Genomic DNA, 23,857 nt, shown 5'->3' with positions numbered 1-23,857 from the left:
CTCCCCAAGAGAGGTACAGCTAAAACTCTGTAGGAACACAGAAGAGGAAGTGATTACGTGTGACAAAAGTAGCATGTGAGCTGGTTCTTGACTAAGAGAATTTTAGCAGGTAGAGATCGTGGAAAGCGCATTCTAGGCATTCTAGACATTCCCAAAGCTATGGCCTGGGAAGTGTTAACTTGTAAAGCGCATGATATGTCCAGGGAAGAGCTACAGTGTGTGGAAGAGGACTGGCATCACATTGAACATGGTCAAAGACAGGCTTGCAAGGTGGTGAGGTACAGATGGCCAAGGGCCTCAAATTTCTGATAAGGAATGTGGATTTTGTTCTACAGGCCTAGACACCATTAAAATCTAAAGACTTACCAAAGCCTCCATCTACCCTGATCTTCCTTGACTCCCCTAAGAACGCTCACATCACTAGCACCTGATGTTTCCTATACCTGGAAAAATGTTTCCCCAAATATCTGCACAGCCCATTCCTTTGTTTCCTGCAGGTCTTTGCCGAAATAATACTTTAGCAGAAAGATTCCCCTGTCTACCCTGTGTAAGATGGTACCCCCTTGCCCTGTATCCTTGAACTCAGTTTTATTTTTCTCACAGTCCTTATCACTATCTGGTATATTCTTTGTTTACCATTCTTCCCTCCCTCTTTCTCTCTCTCTGACCTGAAATACAAACTGCTTAAGGCAGGAATTATTTTGTTTTATTTTTTATTTTTGTTTTATTTTATTTATTTATTTTTTATTAATTATATGTTTTATTCATTGCTATATTTACAGCATCAAGAACAGGGCATGGTACAAAGAAGGTGCTCGGTATATATTTGTTCAATTAATGAATTAATTAAAATTTGAATTTCCAGCCTCCAAAGCCCCTTGGAATACTTACATGTTAGCAAATTTTTAAAGGCGACATGCAAAAGATTTATCTGGATTGTATGTTAACAAATGAGGAATACTGGTATTCTCCTTCAGATGTAATTATGCAAATAATCCTCAGATCACATGTTTAAAACAATAAAGTGTGTCCCTTAGGACTCTTAGGTAGCTAGTTATGGACAATAAAACTCAAACAGGCCCATAGAAAAGGAGAATCTTGTGGTTCACAAAATAAAAAAATTGCAGGTGTAGTTCTTCCATCATGTATCGGTTGACCTAGGGATGTAACCAAATCCTATTTCTATCCCTCTCTCTGCTCGACCTTTCATGGCTAGATTTATCCTTGTATTCTACTTGGTGGCAAAATGGCAGCTACAATTCTAGATGTTACCTTTGCTCCCCACACCATCCATCAGAAAAGAACAGTGATTTTGAAGTTGATGTGTGGCACAGAGTTTGGGATTCACTCTCTCTCTCTTTGGCTCAAACTGTGTCCCTTCTTCATTCCCACCTCAGTCATTGTGACCAGTGTCAGGGGTGGACAATGCTGATTGGCCAAGCCATCCAGGGCCCACCACTAGAGCTGAGGTGGATGAGTGAGGTTAATATGACCACAACCATGTGGTTGAGGAGTGAATGTTTCAAAGGAAAATTTAGGGTGCTGTTGGAGAAAGAATAGGAACATGCATCCTAGGGAGGCAGCCAACACAAGACCTAGCTTTGGGTATTCTCTTTCAGGTAGTTGACATTATTTGTTCCCCAGACTGGTGGTGATGGACCACAGCTGTGTGGAGCCGTTTCTAAGCTCAGTTAGGTGATATTTTTGTTCCCCCTTTTTTTCTGTAGATATTTCAAATACTCACTGCGCTCCACAAATCCCCTACCTTGTCCTACTCCTTAGCAGATGATCTCGATGCTAATTCATACAGAAAATAGAATTAGACAAGTATACCATTTCTACCACCTGACCATCCAATTCACAAACTCATTTACATCTGTGCTCATTCATACCTAGTCCCTTGTAATCTTGAGAGTTGGAATGAGCAGACTATCCTCTGTGGGCCTGCCACGTTTTTTTGTAAGAGAAAAATGTTAGAGGAAGACAATTATACTCATTTGGTTAAGTATTGCCTTTAGCAGCCAGGCATGGTGGCTCATGCTGCTTTCCCTCAATCTTCCAGTGTGCTCAAAGATATCAGACTTAAAACAAAACAAAACATTCTCTTGGTTCTTCAACACTCTCGTGACCCTGCTCTTTTATTTTCCCTTCTCATCCAAACCTCTTTTTGTATATATACATATCTTTGCCATTTATTTTTAAAAATCTTATTCAAAATACTAAAATAATACAGTTTCAGATAATAAAAAAAAAATACTGCAATAAAACAATTTGGAGATATTTCCATTGTACTTCCCTTCCTTATTAGGAAAGTACACTGTCCACCTGAGAGACAGGATGGATGGCCTTCTTCCAGCTCTACACAAAGCACAAGCCCACTGGCTCACCTGGGCCCTGCTTAACATATATTATGTTTTCTAAAGAGTTGTGGGGACACTTGTAAGTCAACCATGGTTCAAATCACATATTTACATATTGATCAGTTCTTTATGATAGACAGACACAAATGAAATATAGTAAATAATTTCCAGTTGCCATAAAAAACAAAAACAAAGGAAAACAAGCGTGGAGGAAAAAAGGTCATTGTACACAAATATACCTTACGTATACAAACAACTTCATTCAGGTATAATTTTAATTTACAATACCTAGATACAATATTATTTAAGTGATAATGGCCCCTAAGATTTATTCAAATTTACTATAAAATAATAAATGAAGTAAACAAATGTGATATAATTTTAAACTCTGCTCAATGCTTGAAACCTTAGAGATACCCATGCTACCATCAATTGCTAACTAAAGGCAACTGTACATGTATGTAATATTTTACCACAGTTTCCACTTCTAAATTTAATATAGTAATTCAAACCAAAAAAATAGTATCTCTGTAACATTTTATCTATGTCCACTGCAAACTGCAGAATCTATGTTGCAAGATTTCTTGACACATTTAATGTTTTACCTAAAATTGTGGTCAGATTGAGCAATATCATTATCCTACATTATGTTTAAATTATCTAAAAATATCCAAAGCAGTTTTCTTGGAAGGAAAAAAAATATTACTCAAATGCAAAGCATTATCACACATATCCTTGTACATTACAGTTTGGGACTACAAAAAAATGTGTGGTTAAAAAATAGTATTTGAATGGCAGAGAATGAATATGAGTCAGTAATAGACATGTTACAATTTAGTTACAAGTTTGGGAACTTTTAAAAGTAGCATCACTAATACTTCCAGAAGAAGCATCATAAATCTAAAACAATAAAAACTAACAGTGTAAATATAAGGTAATGCTTAACTCGCATTTTGGACACCTGATTAAACTCAGCTCTAAAAGTACAGATAAAACATTATATACTTCTTGTTTGTGACATTTAATTTCCAAAGCACCAAGGCAAAACAGAGACCCACCTCTCATTTAAGTACCAATTGCCTATGTCAAACATATGCACAATATCATATAAAAAGTCAAGCAAATAAAATTACATAATAAGCAAACTCAAATCACAGGACTTTAAAAAATATAATTATTGGTAATCTTCAAAGAAGACATTGCCTCATTAACATTGTGATCTAGGCAATGGTATTCCACTGTTTTGAAACAAAGGCCATCACGCCATTTCCTGCTTTGAACCAGAAGAAAAATCTTCCTTTTGTTGTGATATGTAATGTAGACAATAGCAATGCAAAAAGCAAAATTAATAAGATGAAAAAAGAAATGGCTGTCTTCCTCTTCTATATTTGAGGATGGCATCTTAAAAGATTTCACTGACTGTTCAATTTCCATGTAATCCCTGTTTACTTCCAAGGTGTCATCAGACTCGTCGTCGTCCCTGGGGTCCGTGGTCCAGTCATTGTCTGGTTCTCCGTAATCGCCACTGTCCAGAGTGTCTTTGGCTGTGGATGGAGAACTGTTCAGCATGAGAAGATCCCCCTTCTCTATGCTAGGATCTTCATTGTTATCAGCTTCCTCTTGAGACAGAGGTGTAGGCGAGGGATGAGGAGCCACAGATGCTCCTCCACTTTTCCCAGTACTCGTTGTGGGAGGGAGGGTGGTACTGACTTGGGAAATAGAAGGTTTGGTTTGTTTTTCATGTGTTAAAGCATTCACATTTGGGGTAGAAATAACTGAGTTGAGTACAGTTTGGCTCAGTGAATCAGTCCGTGATACAACACTGGATAGAGTGGCAGACAGGAGCAGGAGCGCCAAGACCAGCAGCCGCACCAGCCCCGCAAGGGCTTGGATGGCCGACCCGGGCAGCGGTTTTGCTTGTGCGGGTTTCCTCATCCTCCTCAGGGCAGCAGCGACGATAACGGACTCTTCTTTCTTTTCTTTCTTTCTTTTTTTTTTTTTTTTAAGATGTATTCTCACCCTATTGCCCAAGCTGGAGAGCAGTAGCATGATCTTGACTCACTGCAACCTCCGCCTCCTGGGTTCAAGCAATTCTCCTGCCTCAACCTCCCAAATAGCTGGGATTACAGGTGTGTGCAACCATACCCGCCTAATTTTTGTATTTTTAGTAGAGACGGGGTTTCATCATTTTGGCCAGGCTGCTCTTGAACTCCTGACCTCAGGAGATCCTTCTGCCTTGGCCTCCCAAAGTGCTAGAATTACAGGTGTAAGCCACCACACCCACCCCCAAGCTTCTTAAAAGTGTTGTTTTTGGCTGGATGTGGTGGTTCACACCTGTAATCCCAGCACTTAACAGAGGCCAAGGTGAGAGGATTCCTTGAGCCTAGGAGTTTGAGACCAGCCTGGGGAACATAATGAGATTCATCTCTACAAAAAAATGTTAAAATTAGTTAGCTGTGGTGGTGCACGCCTGTAGTCCCAGCTGTTTAGGAGACTGAGGTGGGAGGATCACTTAAGCCTGGGAGGTTGAGGCTGCAGCAAGCTATGATTGTGCCACTGCACTCCTGCCTGAATGCAGTGACAATAAGATCCTGTCTCAGAAAAAAAGAAAAAAGGAATATGATCAGCCTCACATTCCTCACCTTCCAGTCACTTCTCAAACTACTTCAGTCTTCATCATTTGCTGTTAGTTGACTAGTTAATGAGGTCAATAAGTTTAATTAATTAAACCATTTAGTTAACAAGGTAAAATATTTGCGGGGTAACCACTATGTGCCAGGTACTGTTCTAGGCTTTGAGCAGTGACAAAATTGGCAGAAACTCTTGCTGAGTGGAATTTGTAATCCAGTGACGAGACAATGAACAAAATAATAAGTAAAATATCCAGCATGTTAGAAAATAATAAGTGCTATGGAGAAAAACCAATCAAGGAAGGAAGATGGGGAGTGCTGGAAGGGAGTGTGGGGTTAGATCTTGAAAGGTTGGTGGTCTGAAACACACAGGACTGGGAAAAAAAAAAAAAAAGGAGAGTGGTCAAGGAAGGTCTCACTGTGAAGATGATGTTTGAGCAAAGAAGGTGAGTTAGTGAGCCCTTGGCAGAGGGAACAGCAAGGGTAAGAACCCTCGTATGGAAGTGTCTGGAATGTCCAAGGAACTGCAAAGGCCAATATCGCTGGAGTCAATAGGAATATGGGGTACAGTGATAAGAGATGGAGTTGGAGAGGTAACGGGGGACTATGTTACTTAGAGCCTTACATGCCATTCTAAAGATTTTGGCTTTTGGCCAGGTGTGGTGGCTCACGCCTGTAATCCCAGCACTTTGGGAGGCCGAGGCAGGTGGATCTCTTGAGGTCAAGAATTTGAGACCAGCCTGGCCAACATGGTGAAACCCCGCCTCTACTAAAAATACAAAAAAATTAGCCAGGCATGGTGGCACATGCCTGTAATGCCAACTACTTGGGAGGCCAAGGCAAGAGAATCGCTTGAACCTGGGAGGCAGAGGTTGCAGTGAGCTGAGATTGCACCACTGCACTCCAGCCTGGGTGACAGAGCGAGACTCTGTCTCAAGAAAACACAACAATAGATTTTGGCTTTTGTTCTGAATGATTTCACTCCAAATGATTTGGGGTATTATTAAAGAGTTTTTGAGCCAAGAAGTGATATGACCTTATTTAGCATTCTAAAGAGATCCCTCTGGCTCCTCTGAGAGAAGCCAGCTAGGAGATTCTTGCAATTATTCAGAGATGATGGTGGCTTGGATATGGCACTTGCTGGAGAACTGTTCCAGTTCTGAATATATTTTGAATAGAGGTAACAGAGGATTGCTATAAATTAGATGTGGTATAGAATGAAGAGGGGAGTCAAGGATAAATCCAATGTTTTTGGCCTAAGCCACCAAAAAGGTAGAGTTGTCATCAACTGAGATGAGCAAGATTGCATGAGGGCCAAGTTTTAGAGGAAAGATCAGGAATTTGTTTTGGGGCAAACTAAGTTTGAAATGTCTTTTGGTCACTTAAGTTAAAATGTCGAGTATACAGTTAAATATATGTCAGGAGATCAGTAGAGAGGTCAGGGTTGGAGATAAACATTTGCAAGTAAACATATAGATCACACTTAAAAGTCATGTGACTAGATGACATCACAAAGGGAATGGCTGAGATAGAGAAGTGTATATAGGTTCTGAGTCCTTGGCACTCCAATTTTAAAAAGCCCCAAAAATTAGGAGAGAGTCTGAAAAAGCAGCAGCCCATGAGACAGAAGGGAAACAAAAAAACCAGGATCTATGACGTCATGAAAGCCAATTAAGGAAAGTGCTCGGAGGAGGAGGAGGAAGCAAACAACGGGGTTAAATAGTGCCAGGTGTGGTGGCCCATGCCTGTAATCCCAGTACTTTGGGAGGCTAAGGCAAGAGGATCATTTGAGTCTAGGAGTTTGAGACCAGTTTATTGTCCCACAGCAACATAGGGAGACCCCATCTCTATGCCTGTGGTACCAGCTACCTGGGAGGATGAGGTGGGAGGAGCGGTTGAGGCTGCAGTGAGCCATGAGTGTGCCACTGCACTCCAGCTTTGGCAACAGAGCGAGACCCTGTTTCAATCAATCAATCAATGCTAGTAATAGGGCCCGTAAGATGAAGACTAAGAATTGACCATTGAATTTAGCATCTTGTGGATCACTGGTGACCTTGACAAGAATAGTTCTGGTGGAATGGTGGGTACAGAGCTTGATTAGAGTGTGTTGAAGACACAATGAGAGGAGAAGGATCAGAGACAGAGAAGATAGAAAAATTTTGAGGAGGTTTTGCATGAAAGGCAACAGAAAAACTACATTCTATTTGAGAAAACTAAAGACAATTGTTCTTTCTGATTTTGATTTTCTGTTACCTTTGACACTGTATACTCCCTTCCCCTTGGCTTCCAAGACTTCCACCTGCCAATATCTGCATCTTTGTGCCTAAGGTCTTTTGAATCCTGCAGGCACCAAAGGAAATGCTCAGAAATTACCAACCCTAGGAGCAGCCCTCCACCAATGGGTGATGGGAGTTGGTGGATAAATATCACAGCTCCTGTAGGGATAATTCTGAGACTCATGGTTTTATATCACACCAAGCCAGTGGTAGCTAGGCTTGAGGACACACCCTCTGTTAGTTGCCTTTACTTCCTTGTCCCATTTCTTCACTTCCCAGATGGTTTCCTTGTACATCCCAAATAAATTACTTGCACTTGAATTCTTATTTCAAAATCTGCTTCTTGGGGAAGCAGATTTAAATTAATTTAAATCTTAATTTAATTTAAATTAAATTAAGACACTGTGTATTTAGATTTAATCTAAAACTTAATAAAGCTCAAATGCACCATGCTACACAATAAATACTAACTTTCAGTTTATAATTAGCATATTTGCAATTAAAGACCCCTTCTTAAATAATTTTGGGGAAATGCAACAAGGTCTTTAGAAAACGGAAAGACTGAGAAAGCTTCCTTTTGCAAGTAATTCCTAGCCTTCTTTTCTTTTTCTACCTGTGATAAATAAGAAATATGTATTTGATCTTTGTCCCCAGTTCCTGACATGGAACTTCTAAAACCCTTGGAATTTCCCAAATGATAGGGGCGATAGTGTTACTATAGGTAGGCAGATATGAGCAGGGCACGAGAGGCCTCCCTACCCACCACCCAACCAGGAACATCAGGTGCCCATCAGATGATGGTCATGCAGTTGATAACTTTCTCTCTAAATAATTGTTTATTAGCCAGTGCCAGGGAAAGGCAGTCTCCCAATAGATAGAAAACACCTGAAACTAGTGACTAGCTGCTTCCAGGTGAGATATCAGAAGTTGGGTGGGTGGGCTCAAGCATGCACATTAAGAGGCAAAATGGTGGAGTTTAAACCCTCGACTGGTAAGGGAAAAATGCTTCAAATGAGCATGGGCACAATGTCAGTAAACACAATGTCAGTGCATGCAGTCCCTCGCTAGTGCTGGCAGGCCATTGTGCATGCGGACAGCCCACCCCAAGGGAAGAATCAGGGAGAAGGACGCAACCCTCTGGAAGCATGTCATTGTATAAGACCCCAGGCCAAAGGTCTAACAGGGCATGGTGTTTGACTCTCTCACGTCGCCCACTTGGCCCTCTTCCAAATGTACTTTACTTTCTTTCATTCCTGCCTAAAACTTTTCAATAAACTTTCACTCCTACTCTAAAACTTGTCTTGGTCTTTCACTCTGCCTTATGCCACCTTGGTCAAATTATTTCTTCTGAGAAGGCAAGAATTGAGATTACTATCTACCTGTATGAATTCGACACCAGTAACACCCTTTGGTGCCGCATGACTTAGACATGCTCCCTAGTGGTAAAAATAGGAGCATCTTTTGTTATTCATAATAAGTCTCTTCCAACCATACTATGGTGACTTTTGGGGAACCCCTCAATAGCTTCAGGATAGGGGCTGATTGCCAGAGCAATTAACTTTGTGAAACTTTCAGCCCCCGCTCAGGACTTCTGGGGAGGAGAGCGAGAGATGCTGGAGACAGAGTCCTATCACTGATGGCCAGTGATTTATCAACCATGCCTACATAGTGGAACTGCCATAAAACCCCTTAAATGACAAAGTTTGAAGAGCTTCTGAGTTGGTGAACACATGAAGGTGCTGGGAGGGTGGTGTGCACACAGGGCGTGGAAGCTTTGTGCCCCTTCCTCCATACCCTTCCTTATGCCTCTTCCATTTGGCTGTTCCTGATTTGAACTCTTTATAATAACTTGGTAATTGTAAGTAAAATACTTTCCTGAGTTCAGTGGCCATTCTAGCAAATTACTGAATCTGAGGAAGGGGTTGTGGAAAACCCCGACTTATGGGTGATTGGTGATGATGATGAAAAGAATAAAACTCTGGAAAATATTTGAAGAGATTTATTCTGAGCCAAATCTGAGGACCAGGACCCATGACATAGCCCCAGGGAGGTCCTGAGAACACGTGCCCGAGGTGGTCAGACTATAGCTTGATTTTATATGTTTTAGGGAGATGTAAAACATCAATCAATACATGTAAGATGTACACTGGTTTGGTCTGGAAAGGCGGGGCAACTTGTAGGGAGAGGGATATCCTAGGTCATAGGTAGATTCAAAGATTGTCTGATTGGCAATTGGTTGAAAAAGCTAAGTTATTATCTAAAGACCTGGAATCAGGATGGGTGCAGTGGCTCACGCCTGTAATCCTAGCACTTTGGAAGGCCGAGGTGGGCGGATCACTTGAGGTCGGGAGTTGGAGACCAGCCTGACCAACATGGAGAAACTCCATCTCAACTAAGAATACAAAATTAGCCAGGTGTGGTGGCGCATGCCTGTAATCCCAGCTACTAGGGAGACTGAGGCTGGAGAATCGCTTGAACCCGGGAGGCAGAGGTTGCGGTGAAGCAAGATCGTGCCATTGCACTCCAGCCTGGGCAACAAGGGTGAAACTCCGTCTAAAAAAAAAAAAAACAAAAAACCTGGAATCAATAGAAAAGAGTGTCTGGGTTAAGATAAGGGATTGTGGAGAACAAGGTTTTTGTCGTGTAGAGGAAGCCTCCAGGTAGCAGGCTTCAGAGAGAATACATTGTACATGTTTTTTTTCATCAGACTTAAAAAAGGTACCAGACTCTTAGTTAATTCTCTCCTGGATCAGGGAAAAGACCTAGAAAGGGGGAGAAGATTCTCTACAGAAAGTAGATTTTCCCCACAATAGACAGCTTTGCAGGACCATTTCAAAATATGTCGAAGAAATATATTTGGGGGTAAAATACTTTGATTCCTTTCAAGGTTAGCTATCTGTCATGTTGGTATCTTATTGCTACAAAGAGTCTATTTTGTCAGTCTTTAGGTCTCTGTTTTAAAATTAATACTGGTCAGTTGTGCCTGAATTCCAAAGGGAGGAGGGTATAATGAGGCATGTTTGGTCCCCTCCTTTTCCATCATAGCCTGATCTAGTTTTTCAGGTTAACTATGGAATGACTTTGAGTGAGAGGAGGGGTCTATTCAGTTTGTTGGGGGGCTTAGAATTTTATTTTTGGTAACCTGGGAACTTACAACTGGCATCTGAAGTGACACAGTCTTGTGGTACTGAGACTTTAACTTGTGAGATCGGATGCTAACTCCATGTAAATAGTGTCAGGTAACTGCAGGTAACTTCTTTGCCCATGCCAACTCGGTGTTCTACAATTAAGTTGAACTATAGGAAACTCAATTGATGTGGGCAGAGAATTGGAGAATTGTTTGGTATGGAAAATTCCTACACATTTGATACTGGAAATGTGAGTAGAAACAGTAGAGAACTACCAAAAACTAAATTATTTTTAAAAGTACCTTTTTTCCTGCATTTTGATGGCATTAGCACACTATGAGCATTGCTGAATGTGAGGCTGAGAGCAAAAGTCTGATTTCATACCAGGTATGTCAAATTTTGCATCTGTAATCTCTAATCAAATAAAGTCTAGGAAATTATTAATTACATAGTAATACTTAGGGCTCATAAGTGATTTTCCTTTTAAAATACTTCGTGAATGTTAATTATGCAACCTAGAATCTATAAGGCAGACAGATTATTTTATGGTCAGAGTAGTTGTTTAACTTCTCTTGAGAGAATGATTTCTCCCAATACAACACACTCAATTACTATTAAAATACGAAACTTCTTTATAAGTAGATGAAGATTACTGAATACTCCCTCTTTAATGTAGCTAAAGATATACTTTCCTTTTTCTACTGCTAAAGAACCTAAAAATGTTACACTGTACTTGCAAAATTACTTGAGAGGCTGAGAATGGTGGCTCAAACCTGTAATCCCAGCACTGTCCAGGTGGGAAGACTGCTTGAGCCTGGGAAATTGAGACCAGTCTGGGCAAGACCAGCCTGGGTAACATAGCAAGACCCTGTCTCTACAAAAACAAACAAACAAACAAACAAAACAAAAAAGAAAACAATAAACTGGGTGCAGTGGCGTGTGCCTGTAGTCCCAGGTACCTGGGGGCTGAGGTGGGAGGATCACTTTATCCCAGGAGGTAGAGGTTGCAGTAAGCCGAGATTGTACCACTGCACTCCAGCCTGGGTGACAGAGCAAGACTCCATCTCCACATCGACAACTGATTTATCCCAAGGTAGGACCTTAAGGCACTTATAATGACTCAATGGTTTATGTGCTTTTTTTTCCCTTTTGACAGTGAAATGTGCCATGAAAGACACCTATGGTTGCTTTATCATTAGAGGCAAATGTAGACATGAGTGCCGTGATTTTGCAAAACCAATTGATTTCTGCACAAAACTAAATGCCAACTGTTATATGTAGAAGTTTGAAATAAAAATCAGCATCCCTGAAAAGTAAAGCACAGTGAGTACAAGGATTAGTAATAAATAAAACTAAATTACCAACCAAAAAAAAAAAAAAAAAAAGACTCCATCTCAAGAAAATATAAATAAAAATAAATAAAATAAATAAAAATTACTTGAGAGACAGCCCATTAAAGTTGTAGAGAATCTTGCACCAGGAGTTGGTTCTTGATATTTTATCACCTCTGTATCTCAGTGTCTCAGTTTTGGTGTCTTTTGAGAAAAGAAAGCTCGTTTGGAGCTGCTGCTTATCACTCTTCTAAGAATACCTCTTTCTTTACCCACATCAAGAATACCTTTTTCTTTACCTACATCTTAAGGCGTTGATATTCTCCATGGCTAATTCCACTTTTCTTCATCTCTCATTTCATACTCTCTTCCTTGGAGAAAATTTTTATTTGGAAGAGATAGACATAATGTTTACTAGGCTCTGAATACTGACCTAAACACTTTACAAACAAACTGGTTTCATTTTTATGATGTTATGAGGTAGGTACTCTTATTATCCTCATTTTATAGACTAGGAAACTGAAGCACAGAGAGGTTAATCATTTCTCCAAGTAACCAGTAAGTGGAGAGATCAGGACTTGGACTCAGTCTGCCTCTAGAGGACATTCGCTTCCTCACGTCACTATGCTTATCTTGTCTTTTCCGCAATGTAGATTACATCTAATCTTTGGAGAATCTGAAACCTGTCAGTGAAGCCCATCTGCCTCTCCTGAGCATGGAATCCACATATTAAAGTGCTTAACATGTATTTCCATCTCATTGTCCAGCAAATACTTCAAATTCTCGATAGCACAGCTGAGTTCATTTTTCCTCCCATGAATAGCCTGTACTTCTGTTTTAGAAAATGGCATCACCAGCCGGTCAGTGAAAGAGTTACAATTCTGGGAGTTATTTTTGGCCTTCATTTCCCCCTTAACTTTTACCTACGTCTGTGTTGCCTATCCTGTCAATTGTATTTCCTACAGATGTCTTGAATTTGGCTTTCTATGCCTATTGTCATCTACCCTTATCATTTCTTTCCTGAATGACCAAGTAGCAGGGGTTCCAGTTTGTGCATAAACCATGCCCAGCATTGTGCTTCATACATAGTTGGTTACATCTGATGAACTGGTAAAGAAGCCCCTCTGTCTTAGTCTATTTTGTGTTGCTAAAGTAGAATACTTGGCACTAGGTAATTTATAAAGAACAGAGATTTATTTCTTACAGTCCTGAAGGCTGGGAAGTCCAAGGGCAAGGGCCTTCTTGCTGCATCATCCCATGGTGAAAAGTAGAAGGAGAAAGAGAGCATGAAAGAGAGAGAGAGAGAGAGAGAGAGAGAGAGAACTAAGTCATCTTTTCATCAGGAACTGTATTAGTCCATCCTCACACTGCTATAAAGACTGGATAATCTATGAAGAAACGAGGTTTAATTGACTCACAGTTCCACAGGCTTAACAGGAATGATGACTGAGAGGCCTCAGGAAACTTACAATCATGGTGGAAAGGAAGGGGGAAGCAAGTACATGCTTCACATGACAGCATGTGGGTCTGGGTTCACAAGGCCCCAGCATTCAGAGTTGGGGATGTGTAAGACAAGGCAACAGAGGCAGCCAGACTTGGCAATGACTTCATATCACATACTAACCATAGGCAGTGGACACCTAGGTAACTCTTCCCAGGATACCTTCTTGAAATTATGAAGGGAAGAACTGACTAAAATAAATAAGCCCTCCCCACTGACCTTTAAAGGACCTCACTGACCTTTAAAGGACCTAACAGTGGAAGAATTCCAACTGGACCACAGTTCTTGAGACCTACCTGCAGATCAAAACACAAATGAAAGTTTTGCAGCTCTTGGCTATTGCAGAGGTTCAGGGGAAGGGATGATGTTTGCCAAGGAGACAAAATTGGAAGAATTCAGGATACATCATGAAGGCAGAGAGGCAAATCACGTGGAGTGACTGGATGTGGCGGTTAGATTAAAGGTGGGTTTTTTTTTTTTTCGGAGACAGCTCTGTCGCCTAGGCTAGAGTGTAGTGGCATGATCTCAGCTCACTGCAACCTCTGCCTCCTAGATTCAAACGAATCTTCTGCCTTAGCCTCCAAGTATCTGGGATTACAAGTACTCACCACCATGCCCGGCTAATTTTTGTGTTTTTAATAGAGACGGGATTTCGCCATGCTGGCCAGGTTGGTCTCGAACTCCTGACCTCCAGTGATCCACCCAGCTCACCCTCCCTAAGTGCTGGGATTACAGGTGTGAGCCACTGTGCCCGGCCAAAGGTGACTTTTAGCTTGGAGTTGGCTTAAGCAATTGGATGAATGATGGTAGTATGTACTGACCTGGCGAAGTCTGGAGGAGGAAGAGGTTTAGGGACAGAAATCAAAGTTCTGCCCAGGAACAGTTAAAGTGATAGGAAAGAGCTTGGAAAATCAGCAGTCTTCTTGTCAAATTTTATGTGTGTGTGTCTTCCCTGCCAGCAAGCGGGTAATATTTGGTTAATGATGCTCCATGAACTAAAGTCACTTTCAGAGAAATGCTTTAAATGGCACTGATGAGCTGAAGTCCATTAGGAAAACCTACCAAGCAAACTGTCCCAGAGCACCAGGAAAGGCACCATGATACATAGACAGATAGAGCATGTTAGATAAGAATTACATCTCCACATTGGTGAATGGTTTTTCACTTAAGAGATGAGCAAGGCTGGGATTGGCTGCCCCTCTGGGGACCCAGAGCACATGTCATGTAGTGCTGCTCTGATTTTTTTCTTTTTATTCCATAAACCTTAAGGACAATTAACTTGCCCTCTACGATGTAAAATAATCAAATCATTCACATTAATTTATTATTTCTAAAAGTTTTTAAAGAAGGTTTTCAGAAATTGACTTCTTACATACACCAAATTCCTTTTGTTAGTTAATTAGAATATATTTTTAAAGCGTAATTCTTTTTCTTTTTTTTTTTTCTTTTGAGACGGAGATTCACTCTTGTTGCCCAGGCTGGAGTGCAATGGTGCAGTCTTGGCCCACTGCAACCTCCGCCTCCCGGGTTCAAGTGATTCTCCTGCCTCAGCCTCCCTAGTAGCTGGGATTACAGGCGCCTGTCACTGCGACCGGCTAATTTTTGTATTTTTAGTAGAGACGGTGTTTCGCCGTGTTGGCCAAGCTGGTCTCCAACTCCTGACATCAGGTGATCCACCTGCCTTGGCCTCCCAAAGTGCTATAATTATAGGCATGAGCCACCACGCCTGGCCTAAAGTGTAATTCTTATATATTCCAGTTTTTTACATTTGCTTAGGGTCCTTTTACTCAAAATAGTTACAATTTAGAAGTTATCTATATTATCTTATCCACATTTATTGCCAACACAGGCAAATTAAATTTCATGAATCTTAGACAGTTCTTCCCATTAAGTACTTAATCATGTTCTGCAAAAACCGGGCAAGTTGTATTTTGTCTTTTTAATGGTGAAAGGTAAAAAGAAAGAATGAAACACGCTATTGTGGGCCTTTGTCTACGTTCCCATTGTAATTCTGATTTTGGGGGGATTCATGGAGTAAAGTCCAATCTATTTACAATTAGTTAAACAATTTTGCAGGCTCTTTCTGTCAATTTTAAAAATCCCTGCCTAAGACCCGGCGCGGTGGCTCACGCCTGTAATCCCAGCACTTGGGGAGGCTGAGGCAGGTGGATCATGAGGTTAGGAGATTGAGACCATCCTGGCTAATGCAGTGAAACCCTGTCTCTACTAAAAATACAAAAAAATTAGCCGGGCATGGTGGTGGGCGCCTATAGTCCCAGCTACTTGGGAGGCTGAGGCAGGAGAATGGTGTGAACCCGGGAGGCGGAGCTTGCAGTGAGCCGAGATCACGCCACTACACTCCAGCCTGGGCGATAGAGCGAGACTCCATCTCAAAAAAGAAAAAACAAACAAACAAACAAACAAAATCCCTGCCTGGGGATTTTAGGCTTTTCCTCATTCGTATACAGTTGACCCTTGAGCAACATGGATTTGAACTGCACAGGTTCACTTGTACATGGATTATTTTCAGTAAATATAGGAAAATCTTTGGAGATTTGTGATAATTTGGGAAAATCTTGCTTTTCTTCTTGCCTACTTTATCATAAGAATACAACATATATATAACATATAGTATACAAAATCTGTGTTAATCACCTGTTTATGTTATGGACAAGGCTTCTGGTAAACAGTAGACTGTTAACTTTTGGTTGTATGTGGATATGCAACTGTGCTCCTAACCCCTGTGTTGTTTAAGGGTCAACTGTATTTCATTTTGGTGCCCCATTGCCCTCTGGATAAAGTCCACATTTTTGGACTAACTTACCAAGATCCTTCTTCCTCTTCTCTTTTATACTCTGGGATGGAGTCAAATGGAGCTGCTTCAAATCCTGAACTGGCCTTTCTCTCTACTGTTTCCTGGCCTGTGTGTATACACTGTTCCCTGGCCTGTGTGTATACACTGTTCCCTCTGCCTGGGGTTCTCTTGTGTGTCTTCCTCCTTCCACGTACCCTCCCGCCTTGATCTCTCTACTGTTTGGCTACCTCCCCCTAGCTGACTCCTATTCAACCTTCAAATCTATGCAAGGATTCTGCAGGGAACCCTTTCCTCATGCCTCAGGTCTGATGCAGCCCACACAGGCCTCTGCTCTGTGCTCACTTCAGCCTAGCATGTATCTTGCTTATGGAACCTGATTGCTCATCTATAACCTTTTCTAGAATGTAACTTCCTTAAGAATAGAACTCTGCCTTATTCTCAGTTGCAAGCCTAGCACCTAGCACAGAGCCAGGCAAATAGTAGATAGTAAATTTTTACTGAATGAATGTAAACACAAATATAAAGAAAATGTATATTTGATGTTATGGAAATAAAACATAGGTATGAAGAGAAATATTTTACCTAAAATATATACATTTTAGGGTAAGTAGACATTATTTTTATGTATGTGTTACATTATTCACATCGCTGTTATCCTACATTAACAAATACAGGTCTACTACTTTAGATATCATTTGAAGATTAACATAGACTCCATGTAGGAAGGCTTGGTATGTGGAAGATATGAAGTGTGATTTTTGTTCTCCCATGGGAATCAATGCAATTATTGATGTTAATAACAAGAACAACCATTAATAATATGTTCAATACATATATAGTATTTTTGGTTGAAAAAATGGAAACCAAAGGTCTCCTGTTTATTGAAAACATAATTTTCTTCTAGAGTTTCTACACAGGACTAGGCATCAGAAAACATATATTCCAAAATGTGTCAAGGGTCACCATGGAAACCACAGGGCACAACATTTGTGTCCCAGGCTTCTGGAACACTAAGGACCGAAAGAACGTGAGTGAGAGCAGGGGAATTTAGGAATCCGTTGAGGATGCCTGAATGGGTTTGTTGGCCCTGATCACTCTCCAGAGACAGGCATATGGTCACAGGCAATCAGAAATGAAAAAGGACATTAATTTGTACCCTGTGGAGTTGTCTTCGGTTGATAAAAAGGACTTCTCTGTGAGTGTATATTTTAATTATGCTATTAACTGGGAGTCAATTAAATTACAATACCTAGATCCAAATAGTTGTATTCATTTGAGACTTATGAAAATTAGATTTTGGAAACAAGTTAGTATTTCTTAATCTATGCTTAATATTACTAAATATTTGTATTTATTAATACAAATGCTAGGCTGTATTTGTACAGCATCATATTTGTACACAGTGTCTAGCATCACAGCATGAAACTCACATTTAATTTTACTGTTATTCTTGTGAGTTAGAAATTATTATAATTTCTATTTAATATCAGAGGAAACTGAGTCCGAAACAATGCATACAGGTGGTGGGAGAGAGATGCCTGAAACCCAGGCTTCTGATTACAAATCTAGCATTTTTTCACTACTCCAGGCTGCAAAGGAACTGATTTGTGAATCCAGGTGATTCACATGAGTTCATCTCCTCACATTTTAATTACTCATTTATTTATCCATTCTCCAAATATACACTGAGCATGTGTTTTCTGTGTTTCCTCATTTATAAAATGGAAATAATAATATACCTACCTGATAGGCAACCAATGTGAGAACTGAGATATAAACTACTGTGCTTGGTTTTAGATGAAACCGAACTATTAACCACTATTATTTTCCTGCTAGAAATATGTAGAGTAGAAACATTATTAAATGTGAACATGGAAGTGAACATTCAAAACTTTAGATTATGGCTGGGTGCGGTGGCTCATGCCTGTTATTCCAGCACTTTGAGAGGCCCAGGCGGGCAGATCATGAGGTCAGGAGTTCGAGACCAGCCTGGCCAACATAGTGAAACCCCGTCTCTACTAAAAATACAAAAAACAGCCGGGTGTGGTGGCAGGCGCCTGTAGTCCCAGATACTCGGGAGGCTGAGGCAGGAGAATTGATTGAGCCCAGGAGGCGGAGCTTGCAGTGAGCCAAGATCTCACCACTGGACTCCAGCCTGGGTGACAACGCAAGACTCCATCTCAAAAACAAAACAAAACAAAACAAAACAAAAAACCTTTAGATTACAATATGTAGCTCACTAATATTTCTCAGCATGGCTATGATGGTGATGGTTGGAGAGGAGTGGTGTGGGAAATATTATCTATTTTTGGAGTAAAAATGTTCACTTATTTTTTCTGTAAAAAGAGTATGAATGGTGTAGGTGCCGCGGCTCCCACTTGCAATCCCAGCACTTTGGGAGGTCAAGACAAGAGAAACTGGCTCTAGCTGAGGACTTCAAGACAAGCTTGGGCAACATAGTGGGACCCTGTCTCTACAAAAAAATCAAACAATTAGCCAAGTGCAGTGGCTCATGTCTGTAGTCCCAGCTACTCTGGAGCCTGAGATGTGAGAATCACTCAAGCTCAGGAGGTTGAGATTGCAGTGACCTGTGATGGTGTCACTGCACTCCAGCCTGGGTGACACAGTGAGACTCTGTCTCAAAAAAAAAAAAAAAAAAAAAAGAGTAGTAATGACAAATAAATATAGATGGATAAATTCTGTAAAATTTAAAAAATGTATTGAGTTGTTAACTTGTTTGGTAAGTATAGCAAATGGACAATAAATTAACTACTCTGAAGTATATTGACCTCATGGAACTTTCTTTTACCTTCTAAAACTGTACCATTCTTTATTGACTGCATTAGTCAAGAAGAAGATGAATATTGAATTGACTTGTTTTATTGTGAACATTAATGTTCACTATACCAGTATTTCTTAAACTGTATTTTGTAGAATGCTGGTATGCCATTAATAAATCACAGGGTTGAAAACAATTCAAATTTCTATAGAAGCCACACAAGAACAATAGCAATGGCAGAAAATGCACCATCTTATATTGTTTCATTTGGAGATTATTTCAATATTTCCTCTAAATATCTTGAAGAAAATAGTTGTAGATACTATGCATACATTATTATTGACACTTTATGGCTAAAGTGTAATAATCTATAAGTTAAACAATGTAATTTAAGCTAACTAGGGAAAAATTAGGAAAAGGTTGTTGATATTACAGCAAATAATGAATACTGTTCTTATTTCCACCAGTTATGTGACTTTGGGAAATCAGTTACTGACTGTGGACCTCCTTCTCTTTTTTTCTCTTTTGTTTTGCCATATATCCGTTTATAAAGGAAATATTTTGTAGAAGCCTTGAGTGCTCATCCACTGCCTTCCACTCCCACCCCCATATTGGGCTTGTGCTAAATCCCTTGAGTTGGATGGAGTCTGTTTGAAAACTGGAACTAGCTGATCTCCCAGGTCCCTTCTGGTTTTTACTTCTTTGATTTTGGTTTGGAATTCTTAAACAGGCATTGGTGATTTGTCTGATACAGAATGTGGCTGGGTTAGGCTAAGGTCTTATCATTAGTGGGCAGGCTTCTGGAACAGAACCGTTTCTGAGTCACGCTGTTTATTTTTGGTATTCTGGTTCTACTGTAATAACTTTTTTATTATATGTATTTTACTAAAAGCTGTTTTAAATTATTTTTGGGATCAAAAAATTGTCAAAATACGTATATGAATAAATAATTCAAATTACCTTGAATATCAAATCACTCAGCAGCACAGATTTCTACTACGTGTTTCATACTTAATCTGAAAATTAATTTCCAGAAATAATTCGAAGTATGTATTCTATATTTTCTTTACATTCTTTGGTAACTTTGTATCACTATTGAATAAACAACTAAACGAGTATGTTCTAATGATACATTCTAATAAGAAATTATGATAATTTTAAAAGAATACACTATGTAAACCACATAGCTGTCAGGCCTTTGACAATCTTGAGCTCATTTTTCCTTGCCCTCTTCCAGCAAGAAAGAATATTTTCCACCAGGCGCAGTGGCTCATGCCTGTAATCCCAGCACTTTGGGAGGGCGAGATGGGCGGATCACGAGGTCGAGAGATCGAGACCATCCTGGCCAACATGGCAAAACCCTGTCTCTACTAAAAATACAAAAATTAGTTGGGTGTGGTGGTGCATACCTGTAGTCCCAGCTACTCGGGAGGCTGAGGCAGGCAAATTGCTTGAACCTGGGAGGCAGAGGTTGCAGTGAGCCGAGATTGTGCCACTGCACTCCAGCCTGGTGAAAGAGGGAGACTCCATCTCCAAAAAAAAAAAAAAAAAAAAAAAAAAGAATATTTTCCTTTTCTTTTTCTTGAAGCTAAATGATAAAATTTAATTCTTTTATGTTTTTCATTTCTTTTGCTCACATCTGAATCTTCCATCCATTCTTTTTTCTTTTTTCAGAACTGGCCACACCAGTTTATCACTAGTCTGCATTCAGCATTCAGTTCTGGGACCCACTTTATAAGAAATTGGACAAATTGGCAGAGACTGGACTGAGGGGCTTGAAGCCATATAATATAAGACAATGTTGAAGAAAATGGAGATATTTGTCTGGGGAAGACTAAGGAGAAAAGAAAGGTGGTCAAGGAAACTGTCTTTGCGTTTTTGAAGAGCTGTCATAAGTAAGGGTGATCAGAGGTCCTGCAGCCTCCAGGCAGAATTAGAACTAGTGGCTTTTGACATAATTTAGAGCTGCCTCCAGCAGTGAGTTTTCTAGAACTGCAGCATACAAGCATGGGTTGCAGGAGTTAGATTTAAATTTTGTCGTTTTCAGGGTGAGTGCAGTGGCTCATATCTGTAATTCTGGCACTTTGGGATCCTGAGGCGGGAGGATTACTTGAGGTCAGCAGTTTGAGACCAGCCTGGCCAACATAGTGAAATCCTGTCTCTACCAAAAATACGAAAATTAGCTGGGCATGGTGGCACATGCGCCTGTAGTCCCAGCTACTCCAGAGGCTGTGGCAGTAGAATCGCTTGAACCCGAGAGGTGGAGGTTGCAGTGAGCCCAGATGGTGCCACTGCACTCCAGCCTGGCGACAGAGCAAGACTCCGTCTCAAGAAAAAAAAAAAAGTTGTTGTTTTCAAACTCGACACTTTTGACACCTGCTGAATTTCTGTGTGTAGTATTACCTTCCTTTTGTGCAGTTGAGCGATATTTAAAATCCCTTAGTATTTCCTTTATATGTGAAATGCCTTCTTTATTGTTTCTTTAAAGTTCATTCCTTAAATTTATATCAAGCTGGGTGGTTGGAAAAGCTTCTTCTATTATCTTCCCTCATAGACTGTAAAAGTATGCCTTTATTATGAAACTACAACCAACAGGAACTTTGACCTCATGGTAATTGAGAGAATAAAGTGTTTTATGATCTCATTAGAACCTTGTTATGTATTATGTGTGTGCTGTGTGTACATTATCTATTTCATATTTTTCTTGTAGAATTTTCTATACCATTTAGAATGGCTTAGAGAGATTTGATTATACTGACACTTTCCTTCCATGCAATTTTGTTGTTGTTTGTTTGAGACAGGGTCTCACTCTGTCACCCAGAGACACTGCATTGCTGGAGTGCAGTGGCATAATCATGTAATCACTGCTCACTGAAACCTCTGCCTCCCAGTTCAAGCGATTCTCCTGCCTCAGCCTCCTGAGTAGCTGGGATTACAGGCGTCAGCCACCACATCTGGCTAATTTTATTTTATTTTTTTGAGACAGAGTCTCTTTCTGTCACCCAGGCTAGAGTGCAGTGGCACGATCTTGGCTCACTGCAACCTCCTGAGTAGCTGGGATTACAGGCATGTGCCACCACACCCAGCTAAGTTTTGTAATTTTTTTTTTTGAAACAGAGTTTTGCTCTTGTCACCCAGGCTGGAGCGCAATGAGGCGATCTCGGCTCACTGCAACCTCTGCCTCACAGGTTCAAGCGATTCTCCTGCCTCAGCTTCCCTAGTAGCTGGGATTACAGGTGTGTGCCACCACGCCTGGCTAATTTTTTTTGCATTATTAGTAGAGTCGGAGTTTTACCATGTTGACCATGTTGGTTTTACCATGTTGGTCTTGGACCTCTGCTCTCAGGTGAACCGCCTGACTCAGCCTCACAAAGTGCTGGGATTACAGGCGTGAGCCACTGCACCCAGCCAACTTTTGTATTTTTTTTTAGTAGAGGCGAAGTTTCGCCATGTTGACCAGGATGGTCTCAAACTCCTGACCTCAGGTGATCCGCAGGCCTTGGCCTTCCAAAGTGCTGTAATTATAGGTGTGAGCCACCATGCCCAGCCCCAAGCAATATTTTAAAAAACATTACTTACAGAGTTTTATTATCTTTGTAAAAATGCTAAGGAAAAATAAACATTTTCATTTGAACTTAAGGACTTGTATTTGTTAGGTGATAATTCATTCCTCATGATCAAAATTTTAAGCAGAAGAGTTATATAAAAAAGATTTTTGTAAAGGATCATTTTGGAAAATAACAAGAAGGTGTTCAATTATATCTGGCTTCACCGAAAGTGTAGACTGGAGTTCTTTTCATTAGACTATTTACTTTGTGAAATTAAAAGTTCATGAATTGGATGAGAACTCTAACTTCTATTTCTAATGCCCTTTTTCTAACACAAAACTCGTGAAAAATAGTTGGGGAATTTGAATTTAGATTCGGGAAGAATTTTAAATCAGAATCTTTGGATTTATTTAGCCTTTTAAACAACGTGGGTAAGTTTATTGAAAGATTCATATACTTCATTTTTCTCTATCTTTCATATAATAAATACTAGATTTTTTTTTTTTCAATAAAATAATTTGAGGCCGGGCGCGGTGGCTCAGCCTGTAATCCCAGTGCTGTGGAAGGCCAAGGCAGGGTGGATTGCTTGTACTCAGGAGTTGAAGACCATGGCCAACATGGCAAAACCCGGTCTCTACAAAAAATACAAAAATTAGCCGGGCATGGTTGAGCAAGCCTGTAGACCCAACAATTTGGGAGGCTGAGGCACGAGAATCGCTTGAACCCGAGAGATGGAGGTTGCAGTGAGCAGAGATTGGGCCACTGCAGTCCAGCCTGGGTGATAGGGCGAGACAGTGTCTCAAACAAAGAAAACACACATTTAAAAAAACCCCACTAACAAAAACTGGAATTGGCTCTCGAAGGGCTCGCTCCCTCGGTCAGCTCTGCACGGGTGCGCTCCCTTTCTCCCTAGAGGTCAACGCACTACTGCGAAGGAAAAGGCCGCCACAAGTTTCTTGCCGTTTCTGGAGGGAGCACTCAGAGCGCATGCTCTTCGGATAGTGGGTCTGTAGCGCCATTTTCGTATGGAAGGGACGGCACGCTGAGCGTTCAAGTTGTTCAAACAGTATCTGGAGCCTCGCAGAGACAAGTCAAGGGCCTCTTTTAGCGGGACTCCTGCCTGGAGCGCTTCAGCTGAGACTATGTAAAGAAATTCCTTTGTGTTAACCTTCTCCTTGGACCAGTGGACTCTGCTCTGTCACCTATTCCCTCCGCCCCCGCCCAGGCTTGCTCTGCGGTCTCGCCCCGCCCCTCCGGGACCCGAGCTCTGTAAAGATTAGGCATTTGTGATGCTTTTGCGCTCACAGTGGCGGCCCAGTTGAGAGGGCGCGGAGAACCAGATGGGAAACTTTTTTTCCCGTGAGAACAAAGTACAAGTTATATCAGAGTCTGGTATGTGTAGAGGAAACCAATACATGTACTGTGAGCTAGGAGCTGGGGCTTCTTTTTCAACTGTATTTTTTATAAAGATGCAGACCCTCTCAGTGTT

The 23,857-nt window shown here is 40.7% G+C and overlaps 1 pseudogene; it reads right to left on the bottom strand.

Annotated features, from left to right (window-relative positions):
• Positions 1–3,234: 3,234 nt before the first annotated feature.
• Positions 3,235–4,313, bottom strand: LOC103224366 (keratinocyte-associated transmembrane protein 2 pseudogene; annotated as a pseudogene).
• Between the last annotated feature and the right edge of the window lie 19,544 nt (positions 4,314–23,857).

This window comes from Chlorocebus sabaeus, chromosome 20 (assembly GCF_047675955.1).
Source record: "Chlorocebus sabaeus isolate Y175 chromosome 20, mChlSab1.0.hap1, whole genome shotgun sequence".
Classification (NCBI taxonomy): domain Eukaryota; kingdom Metazoa; phylum Chordata; class Mammalia; order Primates; family Cercopithecidae; genus Chlorocebus; species Chlorocebus sabaeus.
Note: the sequence above shows the minus strand (reverse complement) of the source record. Positions and strands in the feature narration are given on the sequence as shown.